Source organism: Emys orbicularis, chromosome 4, assembly GCF_028017835.1.
Source record: "Emys orbicularis isolate rEmyOrb1 chromosome 4, rEmyOrb1.hap1, whole genome shotgun sequence".
NCBI lineage: Eukaryota > Metazoa > Chordata > Testudines > Emydidae > Emys > Emys orbicularis.
The window spans coordinates 109,198,250-109,218,821 of NC_088686.1; positions in this window are offsets into that span (position 1 = coordinate 109,198,250).

Consider the following 20,572-nt stretch of genomic DNA (forward strand, 5'->3'; position numbering starts at 1 on the left):
ACTATTTTGACAGAATACATTGCAGAGATTGATCCGATCCTGTTTCTTCATATGTTCACACCTGCTATAATATTTACTGCTGCTTTTGAAATGGATTTTTATATATTTCGGAAATCATTTTGGCAGGTAAGATGTGATTTCAGAAACTTCCTATTAGAGTTCATTATATGGAAAAGATAGGAGGTAATTGTGTCCTTGTTTTTCTTTGTGGCTGTAAAGTGGTTGCAATGGTTTGGTATACATTATAAATTTTAAAAAGAAAAGGAAAAGCTTCATTGGGGCAATAAGAATTTAGAAACCTTTTAACCTTTTAAATGTAGTGCCACCTCATCTGTGAGTTGGGAGTGTGCCTATCTCAACCTGGAATGAAGAAAAGAGAGGTCTTGGGGAGAGAGAACTGGGGTGGGTCACAGCCCTCAATTGCTCTGTCTTTCCAGTGCTGATCTTAAGGTCTGTGGGGGAAGGTATTAGAAAAGATCTGCTCAACAGAGAGCTTAGAGGCAACTTCACTGTAAAAGACCCAGTATACTCCTCAGGAGACTTCTGCCAAACCTTGTTTTCTCCTTCACCACCCTGTCAGATGTCCATTCAATCTCTTCAGGGAGGAGATTTGTCCCATGGTTACCCAGGCTGCCACAAATTTTTGTGGAGTGAGTGCTCCTTTCAGCACCTCCAGCTAATTCTACTATCTTTGAGCATGAAGAGTTTCTTCTTTAGCATGCCCCCATCCCTCAACATCCAGAATGGCTCCTCAATCTTGAGAGGGGGCACAGGTGCTCCTTTCTATGCTGCAGTTCCAGTATTCCTTCGACAGCTGCTCTATTAAACCAGTTGTTTAAAAGATGCTGATTTGGCTGGCACTGCCTGCTGCTGATAAATAAAACTAGCTGAACAGGGAGTAAGGCTTCTACCGATGGAAAAAACATAAATGGATGAGGATTAGTTGGTTGCTCCTAAATATATAAAAATAATAAACATAACATAGATGGCTCAGAAAGTGATACCTGTAGTTAAGGTTGCATGCATTTTCCATTATAAGATTGTGTTTCAGTTGCTTATAACTTTGACAAACTTAAACTGTTCGGGATGAAAATTTCCATGCTAGAGGTCTGCATGAGACGGAACGTTTCTGGCAAGTTTCAGCTAAAATTATAAAGCTGTTTCCAAGAACAAGGTTATGGAAAAACACGTTTTGCCCATGTAAAAGAATAATTCTTACAACTCTTTCATTGAAAAACTTAGCACCTCTCTGCTGTGGAACAAGATACTTGAAATTTGTCATTGGGGCAGGGTTGCCCTGGTGTCAGAGTTGTGCCTTTTACTTTGTCTGTGAAAATTTGCCCAAATTGGGCACATGCTCAGTGGAGTCTAGTTAGAGTTTGACAGCTAAATTCTCCAAAGAGTCAGTCTGCACTGAGCATGCTCTGTCCCCTTGCAACTCCTATATGCTGACCGAATTGTGCATGCGCTATCTCAAGGTTGGAAAGGATGAGCAGGACTTTCCCTGAAACTGCTCCTCTTGGCTGCTGGATGCTGCTTGGCATTGGGTATGTGGACAGAGAGCAGGCAGACTGTCTTTCCCGTGCTCTCAGTGCTCCTGGTGCTGGCACCTAGTCAGTGAGGAGGAGGAAACAGACAGACTTGAATGCAAAAGGATCAGGAGTGTAGGTGGAGGGGGTGAGATATGCAGAGCAGAGACACACAGGAGCTCAGGGGTGGATTTAGGAGCATGGGGGGAGGGGAATAGCAGCAGGAGCAGGACAGCAAGGGACAGATGATGTGGGGAGATATGAACAAGTGATAAGGGAAAGAGATGCGGTGAAGGAGTGGAGGAGAGGGGAAGGAGCAAAGGATAAGGGCGATAGGCGCAATGAGTGGGGACAGAGGTAGCAATTAAGCTGGGGGAAAATGGACCATGCCGGAGAGGGGCAGGAACTGAGGTGGTGGGGTATAGGTCAGAAGGGGCCAGGGAAAGGCTTGTGGGGGACAGGGGCAGAAGAGTCTGTAACCACTAGTTACTACGTTCCCCGACAGGATTTAAATTTTAACATATTATTCTTGAGTCTCAACATTCCTTTGCTTTCTAGTAAATAGTTGTGAAACCCTTTGGGTCAAGTGTGTCTCCATCCCCTCTAGTGGCAGGTTACATGGAAAAGTCTTATACTACTACCAGTTACTACAATAACTCAAGTGACAGAGGACTATGCTGTGGCTCTAGAGATCAACGCAATCCTGCTGAAGACCGCATTGGGGATCATTATGGTTCCACAGAATGGAATTTTTGTACTTTTCAGTTTTATGGGTTTTTAAAAAGGAAATTGCATCCAAGATTTTTAAAAGAATATTAAGATTGCAAAGACCAGTATGCAAAGTTAGGAAATGATAGAATTAAGTGTGCTCATGCAACCTTAATTGGCCCTCTTGTTTATGCATTAGTACAGTCTTTAGTTACATGATCTCACAGTATATTTTCTGCAGGATCCCTACCTCATTTAGTGCACCTGATGGACTGTGCTTTGGGAACTCATTCGGGATGTTAGGTGAATGGAGATCTTGTGTGTAGGATTCCTGCCTCATTTGTTGCAGGGGTTGGAAAGTGTGTGATGAATGAGGAAGGGAACTGCAGGAAGAGAAGGGATTGCCTCATGGTTAAGACAGTTGAATGCCACACTGGAGAACTGGACTCTGTCCCTGCCTATGCCCCAGAGCTTCTTTGTGATGCAGTGCAAATCACTTAAACCGAAACTTTCATAGATGTCCATGGTGTGTTCATCATTTTCTGAGTACCCAGCATGAGACACAGGGGTCTGATTTGCTGAAGTGCTGAGAACTCGCCAGTGAGGTCAATGGAAGCTCTGCTCTGAAGATATAAGTGCTATAAAATGCTAAGTACACTGAAAAAAATAAAGCTCTAGGCATCTCATTGGGCACCCAAAATTAGCTGACATTTTTGACATTTTTGTTTTTAATCTCTGTCTCTGAGTTTCCCCAGGTGTAAAATAGGGATAATATTCACCTTATCTGATGGGTTTTGTGAAGATAGGTTCATTAACATTTGTAAAATGTTAAGATACTATGATGACACCACTGTAGAAAAGCCAATGAGGAAATTAATAATTATATTCAATGCAGGGTTTGGATGGTGTACAGCAAACAATGTATGGCATTACACACTGAATGATGAGGATAAAAAAGAAATATTGACTAGCTCCCCATTCAGTGAACAACTGTCCATCCTGTGTATTGTATGAGGTAGAGTCTTACAGAAAATATTGGATGTAATCATATAGATTCATACATCTGAAGGCCAGAAGGGACCACTATGATCATCTAGTCTGTCCTCCTGTATAATACAGGCCACAGAACTTATCTTAAATAATTCCTGTTTGAACTAGAGCACATCTTTAAAAAAATCCATTCTTGAGTTAAAAATGTCCAGTGATAGAGAATCCTCCACAACCTTTGGTAAATTGTTCCAATCATTAATTACCCTCACTGTTAAAAGTTTACACCTTATTTCCAGTCTCAATTTGTCTAGCTTCAACTTCCAGCCTTTGTATCATGTTATGCCTTTGTTTGCTAGTTTATAATAATAATATATGGAGATATACCTATCTCCTAGAACTGGAAGGGACCCTGAAAGGTCATTGAGTCCAGCCCCCTGCCTTCACTAGCAGGACCAAGTACTGATTTTGCCCCAGATCCCTAAGTAGCCCCCTCCAGGATTGAACTCACAATGCTGGGTTTAGCAGGCCAATGCTCAAACCACTGAGCTATCCCTCCCCCCAATATCAAATATTTTCCCCCCCTGAAATCAAGTCATCCTGTGACCTTCTCTTTGCCAAGTTAAATAGATTGAGATCCTTGAGTCTGTCATTGTAAGATATGTTTTCCAACCCTTTAATCATTTTTGTGGCTCTTCTCAGAATCCTTTACAATTTATCAACATGCTTCTTGACACACTGTAATCATCGTGGCAGATCCTACGGGGACTTAGCCTTCTTGCAGATAGCACACTACCCACATGGATCTCTGACCTTAAGGAGGTCATGCTTGATATTCAGTTTATGTCCATTGTTGGCAATCTTAGCATGACATCGAACCTTTTTCACTGCCACTTGATTGCTGGTGGTGTAGCTGCATTTCCTTGGTGTAAACACTTTGGTCTTCCATCCTAATGATGTGTCTATGCCAAGAAAGCTGCCGAAACTGAATCAGTGCTGATGGATATGGTTGCTGGGTTCAGCTTTGAATATCCTCATTTCTGATCTTGAACTGCCATTTAATATGAAATAGCTGATGAAGACAACAAGAATCAAAAATGTCAATTTAGTGCTCCATGGCCTTCCTTGGTGCTCACATTTCGCTGCCACACAACAGAGTTGGTATAGCCATGATTCTGTAGATCTGCTGCTTGGGCTCCAGACTTCCCCACAGAGTCCACAGAAAGGCCTGAAATATGACAACAGCTGCTGCTTTGCAAGTATCCACATCTTTTAAGCATCCTCCAGCACTGTCAATGATGCTTCCTAAGTATATGACAATTGCCACCTGCTTTATGTCTCACCTGGAATGGTAAATACTAAGCTGGTTGTAATCTGTACCTGGAGGCTGCTTGGTGGTGTTTTTTGAATTGTGGACACTAGAGCTGGTAAATAAAGACTGTATTGTAATATGTATGCACAAGGGAGCTGAGTTAGGATTGCATGAGTAACTTTAATTTTGGCGTTTCCTAACTCTTGAGTGCAATCTTAATATTCTTATAACATAAGGTTTTTTAATGTAATGATTATATCGATAAAGATTGACTATGTTCCCCAAAGTGATCAGTATGTATATCAGCACTTCAATATTTGCTTGTTCAGTTCAGATATAAACTCTTCTGTGAAAGCTGCCAGTTAGAAACTGGCTGAAGAAATTGTACAGAAATGTTTAAATTAGAGAAAACAAAATGAAATCTGAACAAAGAAACTGTTATCCAGCCCCTGATGGAAAAACAAACAAACGTTGATTCCTGCAGTTTGGTGGTGTTTGGGAAATTTTTTTAATGCCCTTTCAATGTTCAGTAGCTGAAAGCATGCACAGACCAAATTGGCATTGTACACGACAGAACCCAATATGCCATCTCCTGAGAAGCACATGTATCTTCTAATGGAAGTCTGCAAGTTCTAAAAGAGCCTAAAAGTTTGTTTATAGTACTGTACCATTTAGTTGCTTTAGTCATGGACCTGGACCATGTTGTGCTAACACAGAACAAAGATATGGTTCCTGCTCTGAAGAGCTTACAATCTAAATAGACAAGACAGATGAAGGGTGGATAACACACAAGGGGATAACACACAAGCAGAGTGAACAATGTGATGGCAGCAAACATCATGTTAGTTCTATTATTTTTTTCTTTTGCTGGGTTTAGTTAGAAGGAAGGATAAGCTCAAGGAAGGGAAGAGGGTAAGGGGAACAGGGGAGAAGAGGGTTAGAGGAGTGATGCTGAGGTGAAGAGGTTGTGGTGGAGGAGGAGGAGGGCTGGAACAATAGCACAGGGCAAAAAAAAAAGTTCAGTCAAAACTGTAGAAAGTTCTTCAAAAAACGAAAGGGGTGCAGTCACTGATTCTGCCCCTACTAGCTGGAGTCTCTGGCTGTCCCCTTTGCACTTTTCTCTCAAACCTACATGGCAGGGTGAAGGGGAAGACACCACCTGGGTTCTAGTGCACAGTTCAGGGTCTGAGGGATGTTGTGGGGAAGGTACCAGACTGGGTATAGGAAGTGCCACTTAAATACATCAGATTGTAGGCTGAATATTGGTAATTTGTTAGAGAGACTAGCTGTTTCGGTAAACTCCTGCCATAGCACTAGGAAATTGGGGGTTCTTCATATTGACATGCAGATTATTGCTTCAAATCCCAGTGCAGTTGTGCTTGCAAGTCTGGTAAAGGAATTAAAACTTCCAGCTTTACAATATTTTTTTAAAACTACTATAGGTGACTAAAGGATAGTTAAAACAGCCCCCATTAACAATTTACTTGATGGGAAACCTCTTTGAACAGTTAAAAGAATAAGCAGGTGATCGGTGATACCATTTGAAGTGGCCAGAATAACACAAAAAGCAATTCACAATTCAGCCACCCATCCAACCGTAACTCTGTCCTGTAGTGATGCCATGAATTAAAAAAAAAAAATCTGTTTTAAAAAAATCAATTAAATTTAATCCAGCACTACAAGCAGTGATATTATCCACTTGTGATTGTATGGTTATTGCAGGGTGTCTGCACAAAGAGGAATTAAGGTTGTTCACATGCCTTAAAAACTGTTTATTTTAATTTCTTAACATGTTTGGGTTTCTATTAATTTAACCTTAACTCTGAATTTCCTAGGGTTTGTAATGCTTATTTATGGGATAATTATAATATCTCAATAATATTTGTACTCTTAAATTACTTATATGCACTCAACCTTAAATCCAATTTAACATAGTTTTTGTCTGGGAATGTAAAATGAATAATCTTGTGATACAATAGGATCTATGAATATTTTAAAATCTAATAATACATTTATGAATTGTCTTCACAGATATTGCTACTTTCAGTTCCTGGCTTTTTGCTGAATTTTTCTTTAATTGGATGCTTAACTTATAAAATCAATGAGTATAACTGGAACTGGCACGTTAGCATGTTGTTTGGAATCATTCTTAGCACAACAGATCCTATCCTCTCTGTGGCTTCTGTGAAAAACATTGGTATGTCAATTTTTCCAACAGTTTTGAAAGTATGTATATTTTGAGATTTAAATAATCTTGCACATAGTATAGAAATTGAGACATACTGTATTTCATCACTCTTGCTATTTTTTGAGCTTATCAAATTCTTGAAAACAAAAATGTGGAGGAGGACTGGGAAAAATGAAGTGCTAACATTTGTAAACAATCGAGGAAGACTCCCAAAAATAATAAAACAGAAGTTACAAATTGAATGTGGTGGACAGCAACAAAAAAATTATCAAAACACTCCATCATATATATATATATCCAAATATAACTGGTGCTATTAGTTATGGAGCTCTGCTTTGGATTCAGACAAGTTAATGTGAGCTAAAACAAAAGCCTCCGCCAGAATGTCATTGAAGCCAAAGTATATTTAGGGCAAGAGCAAACTTAAAAAAAAAATACCATTCTTTACTGACCTTTGTCTTTAGAACCCATAGTGAGTGATACAGTGACAATGTAACTAAAACAAATATTTCAATTAATATAACATAGATGGAGACCAAATGTTTTATAAGGGAAGCTTTTGTCCATTTCGTTCTGAGGGAATGAAAGGAGCTAAAGAGTTGTTTGTGATTTTTGCCAAAGCCCTTAAAATGCTTAACCTTGAAGTAAAAGTGACTGTCCCTTATCTCTTTGAACATAGGGAACATGCTAAGATCTGAAACTTTTTTTCCCCCGCAGCTGTAGCTAAAGCTTCCCCCAAAAACTTCTGACAAAAGAGACCTGGATTTGAATGGGTTCTAGAGATGACATTCTGATCTCAGGACTGGAACCACATGTTCCTTCTGGCCACTGTGTAAGAGAGAAGAAGGGCATGAGAAGTGAATCTTGTGATAATACAAAAAGCAACATAAATAAGGAAGAGTCTTATACATGTTTTGAAGTTTCTCATACGTGATTCTATTATCCTTAGATTTTAATTTGAGAGCATCTTAATAGTTTGCATCCAGGAGAGTCAAGTTGTAGAGATGACCAAGCCACAGCAGCACATAAAGCTAAAAAGAAGGTGTCATGGTCTATTTTGAAAGATATTTATATTATATAGGATCCTTAGATAAAATTACCCCTTCCACAAGGTTGCCATCTTTTTGGTATGAGAAGACATTTCTGAGTCCACCTTAGAAATAAAATTTTGACCTTTTTTTCCTTAAGAGATTTGTATAATGGGGAGGCAGAGCTTACAAATTTTCTTCCAACTTGTAGGCAGTCACTCTGAATTAATATCTTTTAAATATTTAGGAATAGAAAAATATTGATCCTTAAACTTTTCATTTGAAGGGGATTTCTTTTGAGGGTTTCTGGGGATTTAGAGTCTGCATCTTCAATCTTGAGGATCTTGCTAATTTTAGAAATTAATTTGATTAAATTGGTCTACTACCCACAAAGTCAAACTAATATGGTTGAGGAGCCTAAGATAGAGAAAAAAAAATCAGGAGGATTATGATGTTTACCCTTGTAGGGCTTGTGTTCACTAGCAAATTAGGCTGTTAGAATACAGCCTTAAGGAATCCTGTTAACTGGCATGATGATAAATGTGAATTTGAAAGTCAAAATGGACAGGAACAAGATGTGTTTAACATTGTGTCAGCTGTTCAAGGGTAAACCTTGGTTCCAATAGGGATTTTTCTCTTTTTTGCTTCTTTATGCTGTCTAAAAAAAGCCTGAGAAAATTGAACAATCCCGCCCCACTTTTTGTTGTTTTTAAATATGAAGAAGTCTTGTCTTCCATGTTTTGCTTGAGGTCTCCTAGAAGGTCTGGAGAACTGGAATTCTGTATTTTAGAATGTTTATTTTAAAAGTGGGCTCTTAACTTTGAATTTCTAAGCTTTCGAATGTGTATGTTTTGCATCTTTGTTTGAAAATAGTGTTTTCTTAAGACAGTCCATCAGTGCTTTATCTAGAGAAAGAGACCCCATTCATAACTCCTCAGATGCTAGAAATGATTCAAACCCAATAGCTGTTCAAAATCAAGATGACTATTTAGAGCCCAGCACAGAGAATCACTCATCTAAGGGTCAAAATAGGCATGGCTTTGGCCATAATTTTACCGCAATGGTTAAGATTTGCAGTGAGCCAAAAATTTATTGCATGAATGATTTCCCAGCAACATTCATCAATTGCCAATTCTCTCTAGTGGCTAGAATTGCTTGTGCTATGCCTTGGTATCCCCTGGGTAGAATTGCACACAATGTATCTCAAAAAATTCTTTCTGAGTTCGTGGAACCACTCACTGGATCCAATGCGAAATAAGGCATAATTCTTGGAGCTTATCCAAATGTCCCTTTGAGGTAAGGTAAGACTAAAGAACATGCTGAAAGCCTGCTTAGTTTTCACTGTAGAGGGTGGGGAACTGTCACAGATTCACAGGATCGGTGCTACACCTCCAGCTTTGGAGGAACCCCTTCCATGTGCCAGACCCCAAGTAGTCTCACTCTTAGTTCAGGGTAGGCCACTCAGCCTCACTGCCTTCTTAGACTGAATCTCTGTGGCTCCAGCACTCCTGCTTCATATTGTGAGCTCTGTTCAGCAAGTCATACTGAGGTAGACTCCTGGTAGACACTTCTGCACTCTTCGGGGATTAATGCACCTCACCAAGTATCTGCAGTGACACTCTAACAGCATTGTCAAAAGAGTAGGGTTTATTAGTCAGGTGGAACACAGAATAGTAAATCTGTAGGTTGGCATAGAAAAATGAAGGTTAAAGCAGAGTCCAAGTCCAGTCTGGTTAGCTCAAAGCCCAGCTAAGCTGTACTCAACCCCCATGTTCAGGCTCTGCCTTTCTGTCTGACCTTGTTCAACTCCCAGGTGAAAGCCCCTGACTCCTTCCAGCAACCAACTGTTATCTCTTACCAGTCCTTTGTTTTTGAGCTGGGGCATTGGGCTCAGCTTCCCTGCTGAGAGATGGCAAAATCAATCCCTTAACCCACCCAGCAATATTGTTAATCTTTCCAGCTATACTCTTAGCCCAGCAGAAGAGTCTGTCCTATCTCGGGGCCTCTCCTTTTGTCCCTCCAGACCCACGAACATGATACAGTTCTGCGGTGACCTAGAATCCTACTTTCGACGTCTCCGACTCAAAGAATATTTCCAACATACCTCTGAACAGCATACTAACCCACAGAATCCCCCCTACCAGCACTACAAAAAAAAGGATTCTGCGTGGACTCCTCCGGACCGTCGAAACAACAGACTGGATTTCTACATAGATTGCTGGGTGGGTTAAGGGAACTACTGTTGTGGCTCCTTGTGGCATGTAGCAGTTTAGATAGTTTAGTGTCCTTTTTCCTTTGTAGAGAGACAAAGTTTGTCTTGTAAATGGCTTGTCTAGTTTTTGTAACGTCTATCCTGTCCTCGCTTACAGACAACCCCCCAACCTAAAGCAAATACTCACCAGCAACCACACATCACTGAACAAAAACACTGACCCAGGAACCTATCCTTGTAACAAAGCCCGATGCCAACTCTGTCCACATATCTATTCAAGTGACATCATCATAGGGCCTAATCACATCAGCCATACCATCAGGGGCTCGTTCACCTGCACATCTACCATTGTGATATATGCCATCATGTGCCAGCAATGCCCCTCTGCCATGTACATTGGCCAAACCAGACAGTCTCTACGCAAAAGAATTAATGGACACAAATCTGACATCAGGAATCATAATACTCAAAAACCAGTGGGAGAACACTTTAACCTGTCTGGCCATTCTATGACAGACCTGCGGGTGGCTATCTTAAAACAGAAAAACTTCAAAAACAGACTCCAACAAGAGACTGCTGAGCTGGAATTGATATGCAAACTAGACACAATCAACACAGGATTAAATAAAGACTGGGAATGGCTGAGCCATTACAAACATTGAATCTATCTCCCCTTGTAAGTATTTTCACACTTGCTTCTTATCAAACTGTCTGTACTGAGCCATCTTGATTATCACTTCAAAAGTTTTTTTTCTCTTACTTAATTGGCCTCTCAGAGTTGGTAAGACAACTCCCACCTGTTCATGCTCTCTGTATGTGTGTGTGTATATATATATCTCCTCAATATATGTTTCACTCTATATGCATCCGAAGAAGTGGGTTGTAGCCCACGAAAGCTTATGCTCTAATAAATTTGTTAGTCTCTAAGGTGCCACAAGTACTCCTGTTCTTTTTATTCATACCTCTTAGCCTGCCCTGAGAGCAAACAGTCCTTTTTCTCTCACTGGGTAACCATGCAAAATATAAGGGAAACTGAAGCACACATAGGTTTCATAAAAATATTACAGAAAATTCCCACTTCATCACCAGAGCATACACAGAGGACAAGATAATTCAGGATTTACAGGCCCTTGCCCGGGAAAATGAAAGCAACTCTTTTGAGGTTCCACTTAAGGCTGTACAATTTTCCACATGTCCTCTTGATTCACTTTGATTGCACTACCAGTGTTGTGTCTTATCAAAAACATGAGAATTGCCATATGTGATCAGAGCAGAGGTCTATTGAGGCTACATCACTGTATTGTCTTTTATTAGACTTCTCACAGGAATAGAGATCTACATAGGATAGGGTAAAAAAATAAGTTTTTATTAACAAGCATTTTCCAGTATTAATACTCTGTTCTCAGCAGCATAGCTCACCACATATAGACAGAGAGAGAGAGAGAGAGAGAGAATCTAGTATATAAGTCACTTCCTGAGCCTCTCTTAAATTAACAGTGTACCCAGATATATGTAGCTCATGTACAATACATCCCCCCTATAAATAAAAGAAGTTTGGAGATGCCATTACCAATGTTCCTGCTTCATAACAGCATTAGGACATGCCATAGTCCTTCCATTCTGTGTTTAAATCTTTATTTGGAGCGACACAGCCGTGGTGTCATCTGGTGATTGTATTTGTGTTGATTGTACTCTTCAGTCTGCCTGGTGGGTAGTTCTAAGGGCTTTTTTGTATCACGGTTAGTGTTTTCTTCAGAAAAGGACCTAGGGGTTACAGTGGACGAGAAGCTGGATGTGAGTCAACAGTGTGCCCTTGTTGCTAAGAAGGCTAATGGCATTTTGGGCTGTATAAGTAGGAGCATTGCCAGCAGATCGAGGAATGTGATCATTCCTCTCTATTCGGCATTGATGAGGCCTCATCTGGAGTATTGTGTCCAGTTTTGGGCCCCACACTACAAGAAGGATATGGACAAATTGGAAAGAGTCCAGCGGAGGGCAACAAAAATGATTAGGGGGCTGGAGCACATGACCTATGAGGAGAGGCTGAGGGAACTGGGATTATTTAGTCTGCAGAAGAGAAGAATGAGGTGGGATTTGATAGCTGCTTTCAACTACCTGAAAGGGGGTTCCAAAGAGAATGGATCTAGACTGTTATCAGTGGTAGCAGATGACAGAACAAGGAGTAATGGTCTCAAGTTGCAGTGGGGGAGGTTTAGGTTGGATATTAGGAAAAACTTTTTCACTAGGAGGGTGGTGAAGCACTGGAATGGGTTACCTAGAGAGGTGGTGGAATCTCCTTCCTTAGAGGTTTTTAAGGTCAGGCTTGACAAAGCCCTAGCTGGGATGATTTAGTTGGGGATTAGGTCCTGCTTTGAGTAAAGGGTTGGACTAGATGACCTCCCGAGGTCCCTTCCAACCCTGATATTCTATGATTCTATGATTCACTTGCTGTTTTAGCATTACAAATCATATTTTTGTCAACGGATGTGGTTGCACCAATATGAACAGGCCTTAGGCGTCTGCAGATTCACCTAACTAATTGTCCATTTTCTGTCTGAATTACATATTACCTGAGTTGATCTGCTAGTTAAATTACCATGCCAGGGTGTCACTGACCCCTTAAATTTTGCATAATTATGATGGAGTTTTTTGTGAGATTTCAGTGTTCTGGCATTTGTATCATAGAATGATTTCAGTTGCCATCCATCCATCCATCCAGCTCTGTTTTATTTTATTGTAATCTGCAACTCTAGGCATTAAAAGAGTCTTCTTCATAAGTATTACTGATTTGAGCCATCTGCTTATTAACATCTGTGCAGGTGAAGCCCCTGATTCCATAGGTGTGTTACAGTAATTTAATAAACTGTCATTACAGTCTTGACTGTTCATTTGCCTTGGTAAGTATCTGCTTGACTATTTGTACATATTTTTCAGCTAGTCCATTGGACTGTGGGTAATACAGACTTCTATCCATGGGTAGGAAACCCCAATCCTTCGCAAATATTTGAAATTCCTCAGATATGTATTGTGGTCCATTATCCAAAATGAGCTTATCAGAAATATGTCTAGCAAGTACCGCCTTGGTGTGATTCACTATAGTGCTGACTAGCATGTTGTTTAGTTGGAAAAACAACAACTAATAGTCAACTATCAGCAGGTAGGGTTTTCTTCTGTTCAAATAGTTGCCAATTGCTGCCGAGCTCTGCTAAGTGTGTTACAAATTGTCACAGGTTCCTTGCAGTTCAGTCTCTGGTACTTTGCACAAATGCAACAATCTCTTACCATTTCTTCTGTTTGTACATTCATACTGGGCCAGTAAAGTCTGTCTCTTGCCTCTCTTTTGCATGGTACTATACTGAGGTATCCTTCATGAATCTTTTTCGGAAACTCCAGACGTGTTTTCATTGACATTTCTATTTTCTCCCCTTTCAGCTCTAGTCCATTCTGCAGAGACATCTGATTTATTTTTTTTAATTCCAAAAGTCTCAAAGCCAAGGAAACTTGCTGTTTTTGTGAAGGCCATCCTGATTGTTTCTTTTAAAAGATTCATTGTACCATTGCTTTCTTTTTTTCTCACTTATTTCTGACTTATTTGTAGACATTGGTAAATGTTGTAGTATTGTGTACATGTTCCTCCAAGTCGTCTTCCTCTTTTGCATCTGTCCTTTTATTGAAATTGTGTGAGAGAAGATCTGCTAGAGGAATTTCTTTCCTGTGCTAGTATTTCACTTTAAAGTCATACTTTTATAGCTTTAAGTTCATGCACTGAAGTCTTGGTGATGCAAAAGCTAGAGGTTTGTCAAGAATGTTCTCTAGGTCGGAGTTTGTGATCTGTTTCAACTGTTATTGTGCAGCCATATAAGAACAGATGAAATTTTTGATTCCAGGGCGGTGGGGGGTCCCACAGCTGCTAGCGGGGCCGCCCGCAGTTGCCCAGCTGCCGTGTAAATATCCCCATGGATATTTTTAGTAAAAGTCAGGGACAGGTCATGGACTTCCATGAATTTTTCTTTATTGCCCGTGACCTGGCCCTGACTTTTACTAAAAATATCGGTGACAAAATTTTAGCCTTAGACATGACCTCTTGAGGTCCTTTCCAGCCCTGCATATCTATGAATCCAGCCTGAGGAGCCAATACCTTTGATATGGGGAATCACTTTTTTAAAATTAAGTTTAATAAAATCCCAGTTTTAAAACCATCCCTGGTTGCCAACCATTTTTCCTTCATATAGACTTGTTCTGGGAGAACGAGAAGTTTGTTCACATCTGTTCACTCTTGATGTGGCATCAAAAGATGATGCTTATTTGGCAGTTCTGCTGTGCTTGTTTACTGGAACTTCTCAGCCCACCTTCAGAGAGGTGGTACTGCCGACTGAACTCTCACCAGTGGGAATATGCAGAGACCATTCAAAGAAGAAATTAAGGTTGTTTTTAAAATTACTACACATGCGTAGTAATTTTACTACTTATGGTGTCCATGTGCCTCTGTACAGGAGTGAATAATGTTTTCACTAGCAATGTCCATTAGAGAGTATGCATGCTCCCAGCATGACTTCACTCCACTCCCCCTGCCTACCTGGACATAGCGACCCCCTCCACCACTCTGTTTCTTGTGAGACAGAACAACATAGTGTTCCTGTGTAGTAATCTTGTTACTTAGTAATTAGACTGATGGTAGTTAATTTGTTTTGTTTATACTTGTTAGTTAGTGTGTTACTGTTTCAATTAGCTTCTTAGTAGGCTTAAAATAAAAAATAACTTATGGCAGTGCACAGGTCTTCAGGCTTCAAGCCATGCCCCTCTTGTAGGGGGATTATTCCTGTGACTGTGACCTAGGACAGATGCCATTACTGTCAGAGAGAGGAACATATCACTAAGTGTGTGATCTGCAAGTCCTTCAAGAAGCACACACAAAAGTGGAGGCAGTCTAGACTGAAGCTTTTTCTTATGGAAAGGTCCATTAGAGCTATGTTGGTCTGAGTATTGACTAAGTCAGTTTCCTGGCACTGGGCCCTGTCTGTGTTGCTGGCAGTGCAGAGGTGCTCTTCAGTGTAGCTATTACTGCCGGTGCCCAGCATAGAGAGGAGCTCTTAAAAGGAGCAGTTACTGCTGGTGCGGGAAAAAGTGGGACTGGGACCTGTGATGTTGCACCACATCAGAAAGCAGGTACAGAAACCTTCCTCGCCTTCAGCATCGGCTTCAGCAGCACCATCCTTATCTGCACCAGAGTGTTCAGGACACTCTTCTGCAGTATTTTCCTTTTTGGCACCAGATGCTTTGATCAAAGCCCTCTCTGCACCTGTGGTTTCAGCTGCAGAGGAAACTTCAAAGCAGAGGCATCCTCACTATAGGGACACTTGACCACTAAATTTGAATCTCCGAAAGCTTATTTGGTTTCTTCACCAGACCTCAGGGACTCTCCAGAACCTGAGTCACCAATCCGGGAGGGTTCCCCAGTCTCGGTACCAGACAGATCCTCTCCTCAAAAAGAAGCACGGGTATCTGTAATGAAAACCTTGAACCAGCATGTCAATACAATTTTGGGTCCCACGTAAATCTTTCAATCTCCTGTCGTGACTTCTGTGTTAGAGGCTTCTTCATCCAAAGACACTGATTTCTCTGCAGACTCTGACAAGAGTCCTCCACCAAAAAGGAAATCACACAGATGGAGAGAAAAGAAGTCTAGGGCGGCATATGAAAAAGAACCTCCAAATAGAACTTAGGAGGCTAATTCTCACTATACTCCTTTGTTCACTCTGAATTGGCCAAACGTCCCATTCCCATATGGACAACAACCACCATGGCCATATTGGCCCTCATGGCTTCAGTCTCTGCAATTTCAGGGACAAGTTCTCCCACAATATATGGAATCTGTTTGAGTCTCCTGCAGCAAACTCTTATCATTCTGATTGCTCTCCACATCAAGAAGTTCAGGATGCAGAGGAGCAACAAATTTAAGTGATGGTGAAATAACAGTCCAGCCAGAAAATCCTTCTGATCCTATACTTAGTTTCATCAGGCAAGGAAGTAGAACCCATTTCACAGTCTACACTATTTTCAGTTGATGATTTTAAAACCTTTCAGCAATGGCAAAAACACTAGAAGTTCCTTTGGAAAAAGGATATTAACTTTTTGATATTCTACAGCCAGCATCCCAAAGCAGCATTGCACTACCTATTAATGAAGGAATATTGGATCCAGCAAAAGATCTCTGGGCTACCCAGCCTCCATTCCAGCAACTGAAAAATGTGCTGGTTATAGATATTGGATGCCATCTAAAGGATTTGAGGTATATATTATACTCATCCTGCTCCATTGTTACTGGTTGTTGCTGTACATAAAGCTAAACGATCAAAACAGTCTGGGAAATCTACCCCTAAAGAGAGAAAAGCCAAGAGACTGGATCTTGTTGGAAAGCAAATGTACTTCTCAGCATCTTTACAGGTCAGGATAGCAAATTATCAAGCCATGCTATCTAAATATGATTATCTGCAGTGGGATAGGCTGTCAGAGTTTAAGGATAAGTTACCCTCAAAGAGTGGAGATGAGTTTAAAGCTATTTGTGAAGGACAGCTTATTGCTAAAACCTCTCTTTAAGCTGCTTTAGATGCTGCTGATTCCAGTGCTTGTTCAGTGGCTACAGGTATGATGATTAGCATGGTTATCTCCCTCAGGTTTTACCAACAGAAGTGCAAGCGTCTATTGAAGATTTGCCATTTGATGGTCAGAATCTATTCAGTGCCAAGACTGATGAATCTCTGCATTCATTAAAAGACTTGAAATACGTGCTCAGATCACTGGGTTTACACAGTCCTTCTTTCAGTAAGAAACAGTTTCATCCTTAATCTTCATTCTCCAGATATAGGAACACTCATTATTCTTTTTCATATTCCCAACACCAGAGGCCTTCCGAACAATCTAGAAAGAGCTCTAGATATCAGAAGAATTAAGTTTCAGTACTATCTTCCTTAACTACTCAGTCGGGTCAGACACAAAGGCATCAAATTTGATGTGATGGTCAAGGATCTTGGACTAATCCACAAGGATCAATACCTTTTGACTCGACTCTTTGGTTCTTGTCTTATTTCATGGAGGCTTGGATGGCAGTCACCACAGATTGATGGGTCCTTCTAGTAATTAGGGATAGTTATGACATTCAATTTCAATTCCTGCCTCCTATCACCCTTCTTCTCAGTCCCTTTTCAGAGATCGTTCTTATAAAAGTGCCAGGTGTCAGGAGGTAGACAAACTGATCAAACTAGAAACAATAGAGTTAACATCTCAGGAGTATTTTGGAAAAGCGTTCTCTTCTCCCTATTTCCTCATAATTAACAGTCTCTATCCATATCCCTAATTGGATCCTGGGGGTCTGTAGCTAGCCCCAAGAACTATCCCAGTGGAGCCTCTATTATCTTTCTTCCCCAAAGTGATTTTGATCCAAACAGATTCCGTTCTATCCATTCCATCACTCCCAATTTCTTTACAGTTTACCTTGTCATTAATACACAATGTTACTCCACAACCTGTAACTTTATTTCTGTCTTTCCTGAACAGCACATACCCTTCAATACTTGTACTCCAGTTATGACTGCTATTTTACCATGTTTCTGTTATCCCTATAGTATCTGGTTTCTCTTCCTGCACCAATAAATCTAGTTTCTCCATTTTGTTACCCAGGATCCTTGTATTGGTGTACAGACATCGTAGTTGTTTCTGCTTGGCTTCATCCAGATTCCTCGCCGGATTAGGTGCAGTGATTTCACTGCCAATATCACCTCCCTGGCTGTTAGTGTCATTGCTATTGGCACTATCTTGTTGTTGTTGTGCAGTTTCCTCCTCACTGTTATTCCTTTCTCCATTGCTGTATCCTCTCTTACTTAATTTTCCTCTCACTCAGTATTAGAATCAGGTGTGGACATTACATCCACTTCACCCAACTGTCTCCTCTGAATTCCTAGTTCTTCTTTGAGTGATGTCCCTGTGGGTGCTCCACTTTAGGTGTCGGTGCGCCCCTAAACTCATAAGCCAGAGACTTAAGGAAGTAGTGCTCGGTTGGGTTGCACATGAGTGGTCCCCGTCTCTCTCTGCTTCAGGCGGTTAACTGGTGCTGTGCAACCTGTGCAACCCCCCTCAGTTCCTTCTCTACCACCTTTGGCTCAAGTCAGAGCACTTAGCAATGCCTTGCAGATTAGGAATAGTTTAGCTTTTCCCTTAGTTTTAGTTTTCAGATAGAATAGTTAGCCTTCCTACTTTATCCCCGTTATTTTATTTTCTCCTCATAGGGCTGTAGGTTTCCTTTTTTATTTTTTTTTTATTTTTTTTTTTAACTGCAGCAGCATGGGTATTCATACCTCCCCTCCCCATTACGGGGAGAGTACATCCCTGAGGGGCGTGCCTGGTTCCCCAGGGTTCAAACACTGCATTACCTGCAGGTTTTCTATACCTCTCTCAGAAGGGCACTCTCACAACTGAAGTACTCGCACTGTAACAAACTTAAAGCCTGCACTAGAAAGGCAAGAGATCTCCAACTGAAACTTCTCCTCATGGAGAAGTCTCTCCACCCAATGTCTGAGCCTGAGGTATGCATTCCACCCGGCCAGAAATTGCCGACCGCAGCCTCTGACAAGGGCCTTTCCTCCACAGCACGGGCTCCTGATCAACCTGCCAAGAAGGCAGCAAAAAAATGGGGTACCACGTCCCCAACTTTGGAGTTGGCCAAGAAAAGGCGCTCTGCTAACAGGCAAACGCTCCTGGACATGTCAGCGGCTGAAGCAGCGGGTCCCTCCGGCACTGTCGGTACCAAGAAACTGAAAGCTCCCAGGCAGCCAAGATCGATCACAGGCACCAAGGGGAAAATGAAACCCCATGCTGCGGTACTGCTGGACACAAATACACAATCGGTACTGAGCATCTCAGTGCCCCCGCTACTAATGCTGCCACCATCTCACTGTCCAGTAACACAGCGTTAGCAACAAGCTGTCTTCAGCATACGGTACCATTTCCTATCACACCAACGGTACAGATACCGGGCACATCGCAGCAATTCCTCTGCCACAAAGACCTCTCTGTCTTGTCAGTACTGGAGTCTCCCATCCTCAGCACCGATGGTACCTTGGTACCCGCAGCACCTCTTTCTGCTCCACAATTCTCGAGTGAAGATGGAGATGAGGCTGCTGGGCGCTCTCCACAACATTCCTCCCCTGTGGCTGCTCCCATCATGCACGCCCTTCTGTACAAGGGCTATCCTACAAACCTTCCGAACCAACTGTGGTACAGGCAACCCTGGATGCCCGCTATGCCCTTCCAACCACAATGGGCATTTTGGAACCCATGGGCTACATACACCCTGTTGTTGTTGTGGGTATCTGTCAGTCTTCCCACAGCTGACACACATCAAGCACCTTTACCAACACCACAGGGACCACCCGGCACCTCTGAACAGGGGGCTGAAGAGGAGGAGGAATTCTCTGTCCAAGATGATCCACCTGAAGTCCACTTCTCATCCTCACCAGACAACACAATTACGCCCCCACTTCCCTCCACAAATGATAATTCCAAACAATTTCAAGTCCTCTACAGGAGAGTTGTCACTTCACTGGACATCTCACTCGGGAAGAGGTCCAGGAATCTCGACACAAGTTAGTAGATATATTACACACATCGACCTCATCTAAAATTGCCCTTCCCATGAATGATGCAATTATGGACCCTGTGAAGTTGCTCTGGCAAACCCCTGCAACGATTCCACCTATCTGTAAGATGTCTGATAAAAAGTACTACGTGCAAAGGGCACTGAATTCCTCTTTTCGCATCCGACGCCAAATTCATTGGTGATCGACGCAGTCAATGAACGGGGTAGACAATATAACTACAGAAACACCCCATAAGACAAAGACTGGAAATGGCTCAACCTTTTCGGCCACAAAGCATATTCTGCTGTGACCTTACAATTAAGCATATTCTGCTGCAACCGTACGACTACAAAGCCTTACTGGCAAAGTATGACCAAAATAACTACACAAGTCTCTCTGAATTTACTGACTTTATTCCAGACAACAAAAAAGTACAGTACAAATTGATCATCACAGAGGGTCAACTGATAACCAGAACAGCATTACAAGATGCCCTTCATTCATCAGCGAGATCCATAGCAACCACGATTGTTATGAGAAGAGCCTCCTGGCTCCATCTGTCTCAGTGGTTCCCAAACTTTAACAGCCAGCGAACCCCTTTCACTAAATTGTGAAATCTCGTGAACCTCCTCCTAAAAATGAATATTTCCAGGGATTTAAGTTTAAATTTCCTCAGTGTGATGGATGCATTTGCTTTGCTCTGCATAGCTCTTGGAAGTCCGGAACCAGTGGAGAAAGATAGAGTCTCAGATCTGGTTCAGCGCTGGGGTTCAGGCTGCCGGCTCCCCCACTGACTGGGGCAGGGCTCGGGCTGCCAGCCCCAAGTGCCCAGCCCTGCTCTCCCTGGGGCTCGGGCTGCCAGCCCGCGTGGAGCACTGGGGTTCGGGCTGCTGGCTCCCCCGCTGACTGGGGCAGGGCTCGGGCTGCCAGCCCCAATTGCCAGGCATCGCTCTTCCTGGGGCTTGGGCTGCCAGCC